Genomic DNA, 17630 nt, shown 5'->3' on the forward strand with positions numbered 1-17630 from the left:
CTCCCGGTCTGCAAATGGCCATTTTTAAAGAGCCAGTTGTGTGTATGTGGGAACGTTGAATGCTGTGTGAGAACTGTAATTATCATTTGAAAAATCGGAGCTGCAATACAAGGTGCACTGCGGTGCCAGGACCAAGAATTTGTTACAGGATGAACTGGAGGCACTAGTTACTGTGATTGAGGCCAAATGGCAGGAGCTGGACACCAGCAGAGGTCACATAAAAGTTCCACCAAAGAAATTAAGAAACATTGGAACGAAGTTGCAGAAGATTACTGTGCAATGGTGACCACCCCAAGGTCTAGAGGCCAGTGCAAAAAGTGGCAGGACCTTGGTCAAGTAGTTAATGTAAGAAATATTTTCATTTATTCAATGGAATTTCAATTGTAAATGTGCCATCTGTATATGTCCCACCCAGCAGAAAGACACGCTCTCTAAAAAGTTATATTTTCAACTTTGCAGAGGAAAGTGGCAGACAACAAACGAGAAAGAACTCGAACAGGAGGAGGCCCGGCAAATCTGCACCCACTGACATCCTTGGAAGAGAGGGTTGCTGCTTTGATGGGTCCTGCCTGAAGATAAGCAACTACCACTGCACAAGCTGGGCCCACATTTGAGGGAGAGCGTAAGTCCTGCAAATTCCACAGTCTAGCTTTGCTAAATGTTAAGTACTGTGCAGGCTAGCCATGCTTCGGTTCATGGGAATGTCTCCGTCAGCTACACTTCGGTTGATGCAATGTGCTATCATTCATCGTGGTCCTTCAAATCAGCCTGCTGCCTGCGCTGTGTGAGCCTACTCATGCCACCCTGCCCCCTCCTCTGCTGCGAACCATTTGTTCTGTTATATATTGCAGAACTTGAGGCCAATCCTGACGCTGCAGAAGATTCAGACAAGGACGAGCCTGAGGAGAAAATATCTTCCAATCCCACCTTCCAGCCCAAGAGCATGGACGTGAGTGGGAGGGGATGGATGAAGCCCCCACTGTTTTACTGACTTTGGAGGAGGTGCAGGTGCCGCACATTGAGGTGCTAGCCCCTTCCCTGACTAGTGGTTTGAGTGTTGGTGGGAGTGCAGCAGCTCAGAGTGGGAAAACAGAGTTTGGTAAGTGGGAGAGTTCGGTGGGAGGTGTTGTTTTGCCTTGATTTTCCTAACTTTTTCCGCAAAGCGGCAGCGTACCTGAGCGGGAGCAGACCGAAGCCCAAGAGTGGGGATAAAAGCCACAGCGGACCACAGCATACGGCCAGTGAGATCTCCTGGACTAGTTTCGATCGCCTGGTTGGGTCGGAGAGGAATTTTCCCAGATTTTTAACCCAATTGCCCTGGGTTTTTATCTGTTTATTGCCTCTCCCAGGAGATCGCACGGCTCCGATTGGGGAGAACTCTGCTGTGTGACATCATAGGTAAGGCAGGTAAGTGATTGGTGGTGATTGTGGTTTAAGTTTTTCTTTTAAATTAACATATAGCATGTAACTAAATTCTAAAAACTAACCTTTATTTGTTTAACTAATTTAATAAACTATATAGGGTAAATAATTGATTAATGCTAAATGAATTAATTAAATACAATAATGAGAAAACAGGAGATGTGTTGCTGCTGAAATGTGTGGGAGTTTCTGGACGTTTTGGTCCAGGGCCACTACATCTGCGGTAAGTGTCTGAGGCTCGACTAACTTCGGCTCCGAGTTGAGGAGCTGGAGTCCGAGCTGCAGACATTGCGAGACATCAGGGAGGGAGAAAGTTACCTTGTCCATTTGCTCCAGGAGGCAGCCACACCCTCTAGATTAAATATTTTAGAATTGACAAATGTTCAGGGACAGGAGGGTGTGACTGTGAGTGAAGCGGATAAGGGGATCCAGGAGGCAGGAGCCTTGTCCAATAGATTTGAGATTCTTGCAACCCTTGTGGACAAGTGTGCAGATTGCGGGGTAGACGAGCAGACTGACCAAGGCACCGTGGTGCAGAAAGCCATTCAAGTGGGGGGGGGAGTAAAAAGGCAGGTGGTTGTAGTAGGGGACAATATAGTTAGGGGGATAGATCGGGTTCTCTGCAGCCGAGAGCGTGCGTCCCGAAGGCTGTGTTGCCTACCCGGTGCCAGGGTAAAGGATATCTCCTCCGGGCTGGAGAAGAACTTGGATTGGTAGGGAGCAGGATCCAATTGTCGTGGTACACGTAAGTACCAATGACATAGGTAGGACTAAGAAATAGGTTCTGCTGAGAGAGTTTGAACAGCTCGGGACTAAATTGAAAAGCAGAACCACAAAGGTAATAATCTCTGCATTATTACCTGAGCCACGAGCAAATTGCCATAGGGTCAATAGAATCAGGGAGATGGATGTGTGGCTCAGAGGTTGGTGTGGGAGAAGTGGGTTTCGATTCGTGGGGCACAGGCACCAATACTCGGGAAAGAGAGAGCTGTTCTGTGGGGACGGACTACACCTGACCTATGCTGGGACCAGAGTTCTAGTGAACCGAATAACTCGGGAGGTAGAAAAGGCTTTAGACTAAACAAGGGAAGGGGGTGAGGGAAGGACGGTCGCAGTGGAGAGAAATCTAGAATGCTAAAGAGAAAAGAAAAGGAAGCAATGCAGAAAAGTTATTGTGGTAAGGATAACCAGGTTATGTCAGGAAGAAACAGAGCATACAAACAAAAGAGTGCACTAACAAATAGGGTCCAGGTAAGAAAATATAGCTAAGACAAATAGGGCTATAGTACAAAATAATGTTAAGATGTCTAATAATGTTAAGACAAATTTAAAGGCATTTAAATGCACGAAGCATCTGTAATAAGGTAGACAAATTAACAGCGCAAATAGATGTAAACGGATACGATATAGTTGCAATTACGGAGACATGGTTGCAGGGTGACCAGGATTAGGAACTGAATATCCAAGGATATTCGATATTTAGGAAGGACAGGCAAAAAGGAAAAGTGGGTGGTGTGGCGTTGTTAGTAAAGGATGAAATCAGAGCAAAAGTGAGAAAGGATATTGGCGCAGAAAATCAAGATGTAGAATCAGTCTGGATGGAGCTAAGGAGCACCAAGGGGCAGAAAACATTGGTGGGAGTTGGCTATAGGCCTCCAAACAGTAGTGGTAATGTAGGGGACGGCATCAAACAGGAAATCAGAGATACATGTAACAAGGGTACTACAGTAATCGTAGGTGACTTTAATCTATGTATAAACTGGCCAAACCAAATTAGTAATAATATTGTGGAAGATGAATTCCTGGAGTGTGTGCAAGATGGTTTTTTAGACCAGTATGTTGAGGAACCTACTAGGGAACAGGCCATCCTAGATTGGGTATTGTGTAATGAGAAGGGGTTAATTAACAGTCTTGTTGTGCGGGGTCCTTTAGGGAAAAGTGACCACATGAATTCTTTATTAAGATGGAAAGTGAAGTAGTCCAATCCGAAACTAGGGTCCTAAATCTAAACAAAGGAAACTACGAAGGTATGAGGAATAAATTGGCTATGATAGATTGGGAAGATTCATTAAAAGGCATGACGGTGGATAGGCAATGGCTAATATTTCAGGAACTAATGCATAAATTGCAACAGTTATACATTCCTTTCTGGCGTAAAAACATAAAAGGAAAAGTGGCCCAACCATGGCTAACAAAAGAAGGATAGTATTAGATCCAAAGAGAAGTTATACAAAGTTGCCAGAAAAAGTAGCAAGCCTGAGGAATGGGAGCAGTTTAGAGTTCAGCAAAAAAGGACCAAGAGATTGATTAAGACCGGGAAAAATAAGAGTATGAGAGTAAACTTGCAAGGAAATTAAAAACCGACTGCAAAAGTTTCTAGAAGTACTTAAGAAGAAAAAGATTAGTGAAGACAAATGTAGGTCCTTTCAGACAGAAATGGGGAACAAGGAAATGGCAGAACAATTAAATAAATACTGCGGTTTTGTCTTCATGGAAGAGACATAAATAAAGTCCCAGAAATGCTAGGGAACCAAGGGTCTAGTGAGCAAGAGGAATTAAAGGAAATGATTATTAGTAAGAATATAGTGCTGGAGAAATTAATGGGACTGAAGGCCGATAAATCCCCAGGATATGATGATCTGCATCCAGAGTACTAAAAGAGGTAGCCATGGAAATAGTGGATGCATTGGTTTGACAGATTATGGAACAGTTCCTGCAGATTGGAGGGTGGCAAATGTAACCCTACTATTTTTAAAAAAGGAGGGAGAGAGAAAACTGGGAACTACAGACCAGTTTGCCTAACATCAGTAGTAAGGAAAATGCTAGAGTCCATTATAAAGGATGTGATAATGGCACACTTAGATAATATCAACAGGATTAAACAAAGTCAACATGAATTTCTGAAAGGAAAATCATGTTTGACAAACCTACTGGAGTTTTTTGAGGATGTAACGGATAGAATAGATAAGGGAGAACCAGTGGATGTAGTGTATTTGGATTTTCAGAAGGCCTTCTTTACAGTCCCACATAAGAGGTTAGTGTGCAACTCCACGCACAGACATCTTCCACCCCTGGAGTTCAGGACTGGAATATTGGGTCCTTGATTGAAATATCTGTGAACTCATCCCTTTTGGTATGGAAGCAAGTCCTCCTCATTCGAAGGACTGCCTATGATGATGATGATGACATAAGAGGTTAGTGTGCAAAATTAAAGCACATAGGATTGGGGGTAATGAACTGGCATGATTGAAAATTGGTTAACCAACAGGAAACAGAGAGTAGGAATAAACTGGTCTTTTTCTGGGTGGTGGGCGGTGACTAGTGGGGTACCACAGGGATCAGTGCTTGTGCCCCAGCTATTCACAAAGTAATATTTCCAAATTTGCTGACAACACAAAACTAGGTGGGGTTGTGAGGAGGATACAAAGACGCTGCAAGGTGATTTAGATAGGTTAAGTGAGTGGGCAAATACATGGCAGATGCAGTATAACATGGATAAATGCGAAGTTATCCATTTTGGTAAGAAAAACATAAAGATAAAGTATTATTTAAATTGTGATAGCTTGGGAAATGTCGATGTACAAAGGGACCTGGGTGTCCTTGTACACCAGTCATTAAAAGCAAACATGCAGATGCAGCAAACAGTTAGGAAGGCAAATAGTATGTTGGGCTTTATTGCAAGAGGATTTGAGTACAGGAGCAAGAATGTCTTACTACAGTTATACAGGGCCTTGGTGAGACCACACCTGTGTTTTGATCTCCTTACCTAAGAAAGGCTATACTTGCCTTAGAGGGAGTGCAGCGAAGGTTCACCAGACTGATTCCTGGGATGGCAAGACTGTTGTATGAGGGGAGATGGGGTTGACTAGGTCTGTATTCACTAGAGTTTAGAAGAATGAGAGAGGATCTAATTGAAACGTATAAAATTCTGACTGGGTTGGACAGACTGGATGCGGGGAGGCTGTTTCCCCTGGATGGAAGTCTAAAACAAGGGGTCACAATCTCAGGATACGGGGTAGGAAATTTAGGAGGGATGAGGAGAAATGTTTTCATTCAGAGGGTGGTGAACTTGTGGAATTCCCTACCACAGAAGGCTGTGGAGGTCAAGTCACTGAACATATTTAAGAAGGAGATAGATAGATTTCTAGACTCAAAAGGCATCAAGGGGTATGGGGCGAAAGCGTGAATATGGTGTTGAGATAGAGGATCAACCACGATCATATTGAATGGTGGTGCTGGTTCGAAGGGCTGAATGACCTACTGCTCCTATTTTTTATGTTTCTATTCCATGGTTTCCCACCAGCCGAGGCTGGGGAATCCAGTGGGGTGCAGCGAGGCACACCCAGAGCCCCACCGTCCAATGCTGTGGGTCCCAGTGGGATGCTGCGAGCCACACCCAGGGTGAGGATGGGAAAGAGAGCTTGACTGTGTTCTCCTGAGAAGCAGGATCTAACAGATGTGGTTCACATGATGGCAATGAGTGCAGAGAGCATTGACCTAATGCGATCACTCCTGGACAGCATCAGTGGGGTGGGTGATGAGGTATTGGGACTATCGGGAGAAGTAACAATACTCGAGAAATTGAAACACTGTCTGGGAACATGAGGGAGGGAATATCTGTCAGCTGAAACTATGTTGGTGCATATGAGGGTGGAAATTTCGCAGGTAGCTGATGCGCTGTCAGTGAACATGAGGGAGGGAATGTTGCAGGTAGTTGAGACACTGTCAGGGCACATGAGGGAGGGAATTTTGGAGTTAGCTGCTGCAATAAGGGAACACGCCCATTGACAGAATCAACTGCCAGTCCCCAGACAGCCTCTGAAGAGCCCCAAGCCGAGCCCTCCACATTGCTGCCTGCCCGCACCCCCCCCCCCCCCCCCCAATCAACAGGTGCGCATTACCCGAGATGTTAGAAAGAATAAGTTTGGTACCAACCCGAGAAACACTGCCACCACCTGCGGGCAGGAGGGGTGGTGGAGCCACCAAGATCAAGCGTGGCGGGCGGTCGTAGAATAAGGTGGAGGAGAGATGGATGCAGCATTTCTTTGTTGCTGCTGTTATTATTGTTACTGTTGTAACTGTTCTCAAATTAAAAGCTTTTTGTAAGTTATGTAAATTTACAAGTTTAAAAGTTTGTAAGTGATCTTAACTGAAAACTTTCAAGTTTCATACAAGAATATTTTTATTAAAGTACAAAAATGTTAAACTTTTGAATAAAATATTTTAAATTATAACAATCATTTACATTATTTGTTCCATTATTAACATAACTTTTGAAGTAAACAAGAATCATTTCCATCATTTGTTCTATTTACACAACACAATATTACGGAACAGATCCAAACAGTAAACATGGTCCATTTGGAATAGTTGTTGCTGAGCCTTCCGGTAGCAAAGCATCACGGATGAGCTGCTGGTGCAAGGCTCGAGCAATCATTAAAGGGGCATGACGGCCTGCCATCCTCCGCTGTCGTGCTCCGGGTTCAGGTAGTTGCATGGCTTCCTCGTCCTCCTCCGAGTCGTCTGCATCAGGCTCATCATTATCATCAGCTACTCTCTCCGCAGGTGGGTCTTCCACTACCATCTACTGCTGTCTCATGATGGCTAAGTTACAGCATGCAGCACACAACAGTGAACTGACCGACAATCTCTGGGGAGTATAGCAATGGTCCAGGTATCGGAAACGCTGTTTCAAGATGCCAATGGCCCTCTCTATTCTGCAACTGTTGGTTTATTGCACAAAAACCAACTAAAAATTACAGAACAAGACTTAAAGATTGATCAAAGACATACAATCCCTCATCCAGCCAGTTGCTGCGGATACTGTTGTCGATTGTAGGCTCATGGAGCTAGGGAAGATGTTGGGTCCCAGCTGCTTGCTTCGTGGTCGTTGTTCCTTTGACCACCTGTTCTGAGGTGTTTCTTCAACCTGTTCCCCTGAGCTGTTGTTTCTTCCTTCTTCCTGTTCTTCCGAGCTCTTGTTCTCAGCTCTTAAATATATATCCATTTGATTACAAGCATCTCCTACTGGGCTGTTTTTAGTTAATGCCCAATCTCTGGGGAGTATAGCAATGGTCCAGGTATCGGAAACGCTGTTTCAAGATGCCAATGGCCCTCTCTATTCTGCACGTTGCAATGTGCGACATACTGTATTCCCGGTCAGCTTCCGTCTGGGTTACACGTAGGGGCGTCATGAGCCAAGTGACGAGGTCATACCCTTTGTCTCCCAGTAACCAGCTCTGCCCTTCTGGCTGCTGCTGAAACATGGCAGATATAACGCTCTCGTGTAGGATGAATGCATCATGGGTGCTCCCAGGGTATCTTGCATCAACTGACATGATACGATGCATGTCATCACACATATAGGGTGTTTGCTTTCCACTCTGCTTTGATTCATAGACCTCGGGAATTACAGGAAGGACTCCACGTAACGCAAAGTTTAGGCTTAAACCCAACTGTTGGTTTATTGCACAAAAACCAACTAAAAATTACAGAACAAGACTTAAAGATTGATCAAAGACATACAATCCCTCATCCAGCCAGTTGCTGCGGATACTGTTGTCGATTGTAGGCTCATGGAGCTAGGGAAGATGTTGGGTCCCAGCTGCTTGCTTCGTGGTCGTTGTTCCTTTGACCACCTGTTCTGAGGTGTTTCTTCAACCTGTTCCCCTGAGCTGTTGTTTCTTCCTTCTTCCTGTTCTTCCGAGCTCTTGTTCTCAGCTCTTAAATATATATCCATTTGATTACAAGCATCTCCTACTGGGCTGTTTTTAGTTAATGCATCTGGATGAGTCTCGATGGCTGTGATGATGGGTCTGGATCTGTTTGGATGGCCACAATTCACACTTGCTTCGGTGCACGGAATCGACAGGGCAAAAGATAACTCCTTATCTTTTGTGCCCCGTTATCCAAAAATGCACACCTTGTGGGATCCTCTGTTGTCCTGGGTTTTCGCAGAATTGTAGTCTCCATAGGGAACTGTTTTTTCCCCGCTGGCCAATTAATCCATGGGCTCCTCTGCTTGATTGTATCAAAACCCTTTGTCTTGATAATCGGGTCTCGCTCCTGACCGCAGAAATTGCATTAATCAGTTATGAGTCACCACCTGCCCCAGGCTGGCTTTCTCCCGCCCAATAGTCCCATAGGTTTTCTTTAAACCATTTTAGCCCGTGGCCTCTTGCTGTGCCTTGTTCATGAAATGTGTAAACCTTACTCACACGAGCTGCACATTAATGGAGTGGAAGCCTTTTCTGTTCCTGTACATCTCTGAATCCTCCAAAGCTGCTCGCAAGGAGATGTGGGTAAAATCAATGCAGCCGTGTAACTTTGGGAAGCCCACAGCCCTGTCACGCATTGCCTGGGCGGTCATGGGGTACTTTATGTAGTCATTCCTCTGGGCATATAGCACAGCAGTCACCTGCCGAATGCAGACATGTGTTGCATGTTGAGAAATGGTGCACACATCCCCAGTTGTAGCTTGGAAGGATCCGGATGCATAGAATGAAAGTGCAGCTGTAACCTTCATTTCAACTGACAAAGCAGTCCTCCTGACGCTTCTAGATTGCAGGCCTGCTTTTACTAACTCGCAGATCTCAGTTACAACTTATTTACGGAAACGCAGCCTCTGACACAGTCTGCATCACTCAGATGCAGGTACAAATGCCTGTCTCGATATACCCGATGTGGATAAGGTCTCCTGCCCATCATTCTACAGGTTCTGAAGTTCCTCATGCGATGACGTCAAATCAATTGTCGCTTCCGCAGCACCATGATGCAAAAGGCTTGCACAAGGTATGGCATTGTCAGTATTGCCCCCATGCTTAAATTTTACCTTTGCAAGAAGCTCAAAACGGCAGGCAGGCAGGACAAGGTTCTTTGAAATCTCTCCCCACAGGTCTATATGGACCACACCCAGGTCTGAGCAGGCGCAATGATCGAACCCCCCAGGCTACATTTGATGCGTAGTGCAGTCTTGTGATGCCTTCCACAGCCCCCCACCCACTCGGGCTTGATTTGATGGATAACGGCAGGCTTCTGATGCCTTCTGATTGCCTTCCACAACACCCCACTTCCACCCGCCCCCGGCCAGGCTGCTTTTGCAGCCAAGCCCATGTCTGGGCGCGGGACTGATTCTGCCGGCCGATGCTCCGCCCCTTGAGTCCTGTTTGCAGATGTTCGGTGGTGGCGTGTTAGTTGAAAGAATATGAAAAGTTACAGAATTCCATCAAACTTCCATTTACTGCGTTATAAGGTTTAAAAAAAAATCTTTATTATATATATTTAAGTCGTCTTGACTCCCTCCAGAACTTCACTGAAAAACAATGGCGTCTTGCTGCGCCAATTTTTCAATGTACGCGGCTTTTTCTTAACTCACCAGAAGTTTTTCAGGAATGGTCAGACATGCTGACCTAGGAGAAATTTTTGGGGGGCAACTTTCCATAATTGACAAACTGGCACAGACATCGGGTTACGCAAAAAAAAAACCCTAAAAAAGTCGTAACTAACTCAGTTAGGCTGGCGCAGATTCCTTGCGGAAATTTAAATTTTTTAACTTATGCCAAAAAAAGTGGCGCGCGCAAAAAAAATGGCGCAAATCACTGGGGAAAATTGAGCCCTATAATTCAGTTATGTTTGTGTCTCCTGGTCCTCCCTAACCTATCTAGCTATAAATTGTACCAAGTCCTATTCACCACCACTCCTGTGCTCGCTGACCTTCACTGGCTGCCAGTTAAGCAACGCCTCTTTCAAAATTTTCATCCGTATTTCCAAATCCGTCCATGGCCTCACCCTTCTCTATCCTCTATTTATAACCTCCTCCAGCCCTACAGCCCGCCGAGATATTTGCAGTCCTCCAATTCTGACCTCTTGTGCATCCCTGATTTTAATCGCTCCACCATCGGTGGCCGTGCCTTCAGCTGCCGAGGCCCTAAGCTCAAGAATTCCCTCCCTAACCCTGCTGTCTCTTTACATCTCTTTCCTCCTTTGAAGACATTCCACAAAACCTACCTCTCATCTGCCCTGATATCTCCTTATGTGGCTCAGTGTCAAATTTTGTTTTATAACGCTCCTGTGAGGCTCCTTGGGACCTTTTTACTACGTTAAAGATGCTTGTATATATAAAAGTTGTTGTAGCTCAAATGGCCGATCCACTTGGATCAAGTCTAATCCTTTTATTTTAATGGCCTCAATCAAATATCCCTTAAAACCTGAGAGGAAAATTAGTTACCGTCCCTTTAGAAACCAATTTCTGGGTGCAATCTCCTACACCCAATCTCCACCCCGCCCCCCGTCCCCCCCCCCCCCCCCGCCTCCGGAAGTGCACCAGCAACTGCAAAGTGACCCAGATGCCTGTCTAAAACAGGCCTGTTGAATATGTTTTTTTACAGACCTAATGGCTGTTTTATGACCCTGCTCCCACACTTAGTAGAAACTGGGTGGAGCATGCACTGCACATGGTCTGTTCAGTGTTTTTGGGTCTACCACAGCCTACCCAGCAGTTCCAAAAGGGACCACTGGAGGTTGCCAAAGACCAGGTATGTTTCTTTAGTTTTTACTTCACTCAGTGTGGAGCTAGGGGGAATGAGTGCTCCTCCTGGTTACACAGCACCACTCATTCACAATAACCCCCCAGATCTTTCTCCCACTTGGCAGTCTTGATAATGAAACCCTTTATAGTGTCCATGTGCTTGCCTCTACCCAAGTGCGAAATGTTACATTTATCTATATTAAGAGACATATGCCAGATATGGGCCCATTCCATCATATCTGGATCTGCCTGCGATCTAGTTCTCATCTAAGGTCCTTATATCAGCACATTTCTTTGTATCATCTGCAAACAGTCTCATTTCCCTACCCCCCGATCATTGATGGATGTCAGTCTTGGCTCAATGGTATCACTAAATCAGAATGTCATGGGTTCAAGCCCCACTTTTAGAGCACATAATCTAGGCTGACACTTCAGTGCAATAAGACTGCTGAGTTAGAGAAAAGAAAGATAGGATTTGAATTTATAATGAAAGAGGTGCCAAATTTCAGATGAGCCTTTAAATCAAGGCTCCCTCTGCTCTCCGATCGACGTTTTTTTAAAAAAAAAACATGGCACTATTCAGAGAAGGTGAGTTCTTTCAGTGTCTTGGCCAACATTTATCCCTAAACCAATATCACTGGAACAGATTATCTAGTCATTTATAGCACTGCTGTTTGTGTGACCTTGCTGTGTGCATTTTTTGCTGGTGTATTTTCCTGCATTATAAGTGACTACAATTTTTTGTAAACTTTATTGGCTGTGACGCACTTTGGAACATTCTGAGGTCATAAAAGGCACTATATAAATGCAAGTTCTTTCTTAACCTCTAATGTTTTCCTTTTATTAATATTTCATCACTCCCTTTTAACCATTATAGGATTTACCTCCTTCCACATATCCTTTTCTTTTGTAAACAAAGTACTTGAGTATCTCTGCCAATTGCTGTTTGTCCTCTACTATTCTCTCCTCTTGGGTGTCCCACCTCATTAATAATGGCCCAGAAATCCCGGTTTCTCCTTCCCGTGGGCATTCGACTGGATTCTAGAAAAAAGAAGCGCACCTACTTAGAACTGCTGCGGCCGTGCGAGATCCTGTTCTGGAGGCCTCAACTTACTGCGCGTCGCAGCGTGTGCACGTCAGGACATGCGCAGGCCTGGAGCTGGGGTCACATGGCTCCGGGCAACCAATCAGGTGTATATTCTCATTCATAATAATGGGAACTCCGTAAGTTGGAGTTCCCATTATTATGAAAGAGAAACAGCCCCTAAAACACTAATAACCAATAATAAAAGATAGCAAAAATGCACAACATATTTTTATTAATTTAAATTAAAGTTATGTATTTAAAAAATATATCTGATTTTTAAAAAAAGTTTTTAAAATTATGGTTTAAAATAAATTTACCGTAGTGGGGAGGGTTTTTAACAACGTGTTTTTAAAATGTTATTTTACAGTGTTTATGTGTTTTAAAACTCTTATGCCTGTAAAAGTAAGCTATGCGCCTGCTTTTATCAGGCGCAAGAGTTTTGAGGACATTTGCTGGGCAAGATATGCAAGATATCCCACAATCTTGCCCTTACAAATGTCCTCGCTCCCGATATGCGCGAGATCTGTCAAACTGGAGCTTGACAGATCGGAAAAGCTGGTTTTCAGCACATGTGCATTGTGCGCTGAAACCTGGCTTTTCCGATGCCTTCCTGAAACTCTGTACGTACCCAGGGAGGCCGGGATTTCTGGGCCAATATTTTTATCTGATGTTTAAAAATATTTGAGATTTCTCCCCATACTCCCTCTTTAATTTCATACTAAAGGCCACATAATTTTAGTTTACCTCTATTGATTTATGCCATCTTAAGAAGTAGTCTCCATTCTTAATGGTATATATTTATTCTGCACCTTTAACAATGTCCTACTGTTGATTTACAAGTCCTGTGTGCCAATTTCTTTTTCCACCTCGCACCGTCTTTCTAAAATCAATCTTATTCCAAATTTTTGCACTTATTCCCGTAATAACTTGGACCTTGAAACTTCGTTATTCTTATCACTATTCTTGAGATGCTTGCCTACACTTATTTCATCTACCTAAATCTATTTTGTTACTGAGACTAGATATAACAATGCCTCAAACTTGTAGGTGTACAAATATATTGCTTGAAGTATTTTAAGAATTTCACTTTCTTTTGGGGTAGAGAATTCCACTCTCTTTTGGGGCGGGGAGGGAATAAGCAATGAGTGCGTAGTAAAATTTACCAGAATAATTTTATTATCCTACTCATCTCTCTCATCTGTCTGCAGATGTCCTCTTATCATTTACCCCTCACAATTAAGGTATCTATACTACAATCCCTTTTATCTTTGATCCCTAAACATATTGACTGTTTGAACCTCATGTACATCAGTCCTCTCTACAATATATATTCCGTCCTTCACCAATACTGCCACACCTCCTTTCTTGCAATTCTGCCATCTAAAGAAAATATTACCTTGTTTATTTTCCATACCTTCCTCGTGTACAGGTAAGTTTCTGTTGGTGGTAAGTGAGGTCAAATTTAATGGGGTTTGCAGAACGAACGATAGCGGATTGGCTGATTTCCACCCCCCCCCCCCCATCACCCCCATTAACCTCAATGCCTTTGTGGCATAATTGCTTCTAATTCAGCCATTAGCTCAGCAGAGGGCAGTACAATGAATTACATGTGATGTGATGTTTTATACTGAATGTGGGAATAGTTGGACGATATTCTATTTAATTAGAACTGATTTTTATTCCACTGACAACTTTGAGGTTTTATAAATAATTACTTTGTCGGTGAACGTTTTCTTTGGAACCTAATTGTGTTTCCTCAATCAAGTATTTTGCAAAGTAAATTCTGTAGAGCAGGGCTCATGTGCAGTAGCTCCAGGCCGCCGAGGCTGAATGGGAAGGGCCCGAAGCACGCCGCCCCTAACCCTGGCCGAATGGGCTCACTGGGGCAGCGATGATCGGACTCAGGCCTCCCTCCTCTTCATCTTCAGCTCCCACTCCGGCTCTCCCCCCCCCCCCCCCTGCCGATTCAGGTACGCTCCTGCTTTCCCCCCGCTCCCACCCCCCCCCTCCCATTCAGCCATTCCCCCTCCCTCAATGTCCTCGGCGGGGCCCGCCTGAAGTCTTCGACCCGGCTTCCTTTCGTCGGCCGGGTCCATTCAGCCTCTCCACCCCACCCCCCCGCACTCTCTCCCTCTCTCCCCCCCCCCCGTCTCTTTCTCCCCCTCTCTTTCTTCCCTCCTCTCTCTCTCCCCCCTCTCTCTTCCCCCCCTCTTTCTCCCCCGCCCTCTCTTTCCCCCTCTCTCTTTCCCCCTCTCTCCCCCCTCTCTCTTCCCCGCCCTCTCTTTCCCCCCTCTCTCTTTCCCCCCTCTCTCTTCCCTCCTCTCTCTTCCCCGCCCTCTCTCTTCCCCCCTCTTTCTTCCTCCCTCTCTCTTCCCCCCTCCCCCCCGCCTTCTCTTCCCTCACCTCTCCTCTTCCCCCCTCTCTTTCCCCACTCTCTTTCCCCTCTCTCTTTTCCCTCTCTCTTCCCTCCTCTCTCTTCCCCGCCCTCTCTCTTCCCCCCTCTCTCTTTCCCCCTCTCTCCCCCCTCTCTCTTCCCCCCTCCCCCCGCCTTCTCTTCCCCCCCTCTCCTCTTCCTCCCCTCTCTTTCCCCTCTCTCTTCTCTCTTCCCCCGCCCTCTCTTTCCCCCCCTCTCTCTTTCCCCCTCTCTCCCCCCTCTCTCTCTCTTCCCCCCTCTCTCCCCCCTCTCTACCCCCTCTTTCCCCCTCTCTCTTCCCCCCTCTTCTTCCCCCTCTCACTTCCCCCCTTCTCTTCCCCTCTTCTCTTCCCCCCCCTTCCTTCCCTCCCTCTTCCTTACCCTTCTTCCCCCTCCCTTCCCTCCCTCTCTTTTCCCCCTCTCTCTTTCCCCACCCCCTCCCTCCTCTCCTCCACCCCCTCTCCTCCCTGTCCCTCCTCTCCTCCACCCCTCCTCTCCTCTCCTCTTCTCTCCCTCCCCCCTCCTCTTCCTCCCTCCCCCTCCCCCCTTGTTTTCCTCCCTCCCCCTCCCCCCTCATTTTCCTCCCTCCCCCTCCTCGTTTTCCTCCTCCTCCCCCGCTCCCCCCTCGTCTTCCTCTCCCCCCCCTTGTCTTCCTCCCCCCCTCCCCCCTCGCTGTCAGAAACACAGAGAGACACTGGGGGGAGCCCGTCCCAGCACGCTGTTGGAGGGCTCCCGGTGCTGCAGTTGGTGAGTAGAAACTTAATTTTTTATTTATTTTTTTAAAATTTTTTAAAATTTTTTTTGATTGCTTTATTTGATTTAATGATTTATTTATCATTTATTATTGATGATGGCTCTTTATTTGTAAAAGTGACGTGTTTCATGTTTGTAAACTTCTCTCCCCCCCCCAATCTCTCATTCCCTACGCCTGATTTCTAAGTGTAGGCAAGGTTTTTCTGAGTGTACAAAAATCTACACTTACTCCATTCTAAGTTAGTTTGGAGTAAGTTTTCGCTGCCTAAACCTGCAAAACAGGCATAAGTGGCTGGACACGCCCCCTTTTGAAAAAAAATCTGTTCTAAAATGGAACTATTCTAACTCGCTAGAACTGGAGCAAACTAAATGCCGAGAATTGCAATTTCTAAGATGCTCCATCCTAAACTGGTTGCTCCAAAAAATAGGAGTAACTCAGGCCGAAACTTGAGCCCAGTAATTCAGATACATTGAGTTTGAACATAGGTCAATTCTAATTTTATATGGAACATTCCCTTTGTTCCCAAGAATTGCATGGAAATTCCAGTAAACATATTGGAAATCATGTATTTTGGAAAAATCACCTGCCGAGATGTTTGTTTTAAGTGCATCTACAATTGGAAGTATAAATGTTTCTCCCGTTACTTTTATGATGGGATATGTGCAGGGTGGGTTTAATCTTACTTGCCTATTCGGTATCGATTTAATAGAGTTCTGGTACTGTTACAGAGAACATACATTATCATAGGCAGTTCCTCGAAATCGAGGAAGACTTGCTTCCACTCTAAAAGTGAGTTCTTAGGTGACTGAACAGTCCAATATGGGAATTAGTCTCTATCACAGGTGGGACAGGCAGTCGTTGAAGGAAAGGATGGGTGGGACTGGTTTGCCGCACGCTCCTTCCGCTGCCTGCGCTTGGTTTCTGCATGCTCTCGGCGATGAGACTCAGTGTTCAGCGCACTCCCGGATGCACTTCCTCCACTTAAGGCGGTCTTTGGTCAGGGACTCCGGAATGTCGGTGGGGATGTTGCATTTTATCAATGAGACTTTGAGAGTGTCCTTGAAACGTTTCCTCTGCCCAGCTTGGGCGCGCTTGCCGTGCAGGAGTTCCGAGTAGAGCGCTTGCTTTTGGGAGTCTTGTGTCAGACATACGAACAATGTGACCCGCCCAACAGATCTGGTAGTATGTGGTCAGTGCTTCGATGCTGGGGGTGTTGGTCTGATCGAGGATACTAACGTTGGTGTGTCTGTCCTCCCAGGGGATTTGCAGATTCTTGCGGAAACATCGTTGGTGGTATTTCTCCAGCGGTTTGAGGTGTATACTGTATATGGTCCACGTCTCTGAGCCATACAGGAGGGCAGGAATCACTACAGCCCTGTAGACCATGAGCTTGGTGGCAGATTTGAGGGCATGATCTTCAAACACTCTTCCTCAGGCGGCCGAAGGCTGCGCTGGCGCACTGGAGGCAGTGTTGAATTTCGTCGTCGATGACTGCCCTTGCTGATAATAGGCTCCCAATGTATGGAAAGTGGTCCACGTTGTCCAGGGCCGCGCCGTGGATCTTGATGACTGGGGGGCAGCGCTGCATGGCGGGGTCAGGTTGGCGGATGTTTAGTGTTAGGCCCATCCTTTCATATGCCTCAGTGAAGATGCTGACTATGGCTTGGAGTTCAGTCTCTGTGCACTGGCGCAAGCATCATCCGCATACTGTAGCTCGACGACAGAGGTTGGGACGGTCTTGGATCTGGCCTGGAGACGACGAAGGTTGAACAGGCTCCCACTAGTTCTGTAGTTTAGTTCCACTCCAGTGGGGAGCTTGTTGAGTGTGCGGTGGAGCATTGCAATGAGGAAGATGACGCAGCCCTGCTTGACCCCGGTCCGGACATGGATTGGGTCTGTAATGGATCCGTTGGTCAGGATCACGGCTTGCATACCATCGTGGAGCAGGCGGAGGATGCTGGCGATCTTATGGGGAAGCCGAAATGGAGGAGGACGCTCCATAATCCCTCACGGTTGACAGTCTCAAAGGCCTTTGTAAGTTCAAAGAAGGCCATGTACAAGGGTTGATGCTGTTCCCTGCATTTTTCTTGCAACTGTCACGCTGTAAAATCATGTCTGTTGTACCCCGTCGAGGACAACATCCGCATCGTGATTCCGGGAGGAGCACCTCAGCCACAGGGAGAAGACGGTTGAGGAGGATTCTAGCGACGACTTTCCCAGTGGCTGATAGCAGGGAGATTCCTCTGCAGTTGCCGCAGTCGGACTTGTCCCCTTTTTTAAAGATGGTCACAATTACTGCATCATTAAGCTGATGACACACCAGACATCCCTATATTGTGCAAACTGCTAAGTTGACCATTTCAAACTGCTATACTGGTAGTTTTCGGTCATAAACCAAACAAAACCAGCAGCCTTTGCTGTCCAAATT

At 45.9% G+C, this 17630-nt stretch overlaps 1 long non-coding RNA gene across 1 annotated transcript in view; it reads right to left on the reverse strand.

The window, feature by feature from the left end:
• The window catches only part of LOC139275154 (uncharacterized), a 62856-nt gene that overhangs the window by 21441 nt on the left and 23785 nt on the right, over window positions 1-17630 (reverse strand). The window lies entirely within an intron of this gene.

Source organism: Pristiophorus japonicus, chromosome 10, assembly GCF_044704955.1.
Source record: "Pristiophorus japonicus isolate sPriJap1 chromosome 10, sPriJap1.hap1, whole genome shotgun sequence".
Taxonomy (NCBI): Eukaryota; Metazoa; Chordata; class Chondrichthyes; family Pristiophoridae; genus Pristiophorus; species Pristiophorus japonicus.